Source organism: Canis lupus, chromosome 24 (assembly GCF_048164855.1).
Source record: "Canis lupus baileyi chromosome 24, mCanLup2.hap1, whole genome shotgun sequence".
In the NCBI taxonomy this organism is placed as follows: Eukaryota; Metazoa; Chordata; class Mammalia; order Carnivora; family Canidae; genus Canis; species Canis lupus.
The window spans coordinates 2,160,862-2,162,708 of NC_132861.1; positions in this window are offsets into that span (position 1 = coordinate 2,160,862).

A 1,847-nucleotide genomic window follows, 5' to 3' on the forward strand; every position below is an offset into this window, starting at 1 on the left:
GGGCGGCGGGGGCGCTCGGACCGGGCCCCACGAGCCCAGGGGCGCCCCGCGGCGGGGGGCTGCGCGGGGCGGGGGCGGGGCGGGGGCGGGCGGCGGGGCGGGGGCGGGAGCGCGGGGCGGGGGCGGGAGCGCGGGGCGGGGGCGGGAGCGCGGGGGGGCTGCGCGGGGCGGGGGCGGGGCGGGGGCGGGCGGCGGGGCGGGGGCGGGAGCGCGGGGCGGGGGCGGGAGCGCGGGGCGGGGGCGGGAGCGCGGGGGGGCTGCGCGGGGCGGGGGCGGGGCGGGGGCGGGCGGCGGGGCGGGGGCGGGAGCGCGGGGGGGCTGCGCGGGGCGGGGGCGGGGCGGGGGCGGGAGCGCGGGGCGGGGGCGGGAGCGCGGGGGGGCTGCGCGGGGCGGGGGCGGGGCGGCGGGGCGGGAGCGCGGGAAGCGGAAGTGGCGGGTGAGGCGGCGCGCCCGGCCCGCGCAGGCCGCAGGAGCCGGCCCCGGAGCGGCTGCGGGTCTCCGCAGGGCGGGGGAGCCCTGTCCCTCCTCCAGGCTCCGGGGGGACTCCCGAGAGGCTCGCCCCCCGCTTAGCGCTCAGGACGCGGGCGGGGGGGTCAGGAGGACCCACCGAGCGAGGTCTTCAGGCTGATTGACCTTGCCGGACCTCAAGGCCTCGATTTTAGATTATATTTGAATACAAAAGTGCTGGAAACGCAGTGATGAAAAGTACATTCGCTTATTGCCAGAGAAAAACCCCACAGAGCACACACTTCCCGTTCTGCATATCGCAAGGAAATCCATCCTCACTTGACCCCTTCGAGAAAGTAGGCCCACCCATGAAAACGAGCTCTAAATAGCTCCTCTGATCTTTTAGTTCCTAATGAATTATAGGCTCTCTGGCATTTTATTCAAAAGCACAATTCAAGGAATCTTGCATACCAGGAGTAAAGGAATTTTCTCTAGTTCCCTACTAGGGACAAAGAGCTATTATTACTGAGAGCTGCTCAATATAACGCAGTCCTAGTCTTTGGGTTTCTTTGGTTCAGTGTTCATGCATTTTTCATTTTCTATGCTGTATTTTCCTCCTTAAACCATGCTCTCTTTTCCTTTTACAGTTGGTTTTTGCCCGTTTGATTGTGGTGGTGGATTAGTGACAATGTCAGTTAAGTGATGGGGGGGGGACTTAAATATTCCATGTGACTTGTGTTTGTGCTTCATGAGAACGCCCAACTGCATAGACCTTCATGAGGTGGAGGTGCTATGAAGGCATCAGAACTCCTGATAAATGAGGCATTCATCAAAACAGCACAAAACTGTCTTTTCACAAAATTAGCGCTTTAGAAGTCAAGTTTCTGAAACAATTCAATTACGGAAACAAGCGAAGGAGTTTGAAATACTTGCCCAAAGTGACTTGTGACCTAACTGGGGGGAAGCTGACTCAGGAGCAGAACCTACCCTTAAAAAATCCCGGAGGACAAAAGGACTTTCAGTATCCCCTGTCCAGTGGCTTTAGCAAGCTAGAAAAATTAGGCCCAAAGGAAACCTCATTAAAGAAAGATCCAGATCTTCCGTTGCAGATTGGAAAGAGCACTGGAACTGGAACCAGGATGCTTCTGTAAAAATCTGGGTGACTTTTAATGAGTTATTTAACTTTTTCAAAGCCCAGCCTTCATGCAACTGCATCATGGCCTCCGATCTTCTGGATCCTGCTGGGGCCATCCACCACTTGGGCCACTGCTGCTCTGGGAGCCTACTGGGGCCATCCACTGTGAGGACAGGTGCTACTCCAGTCCACTGTGTGCACCTCGTTCTTTGTGTGGTCTCCCTGAACCCCTTCTCCTACTCTCACAAGGGCTACTCCAGACTCT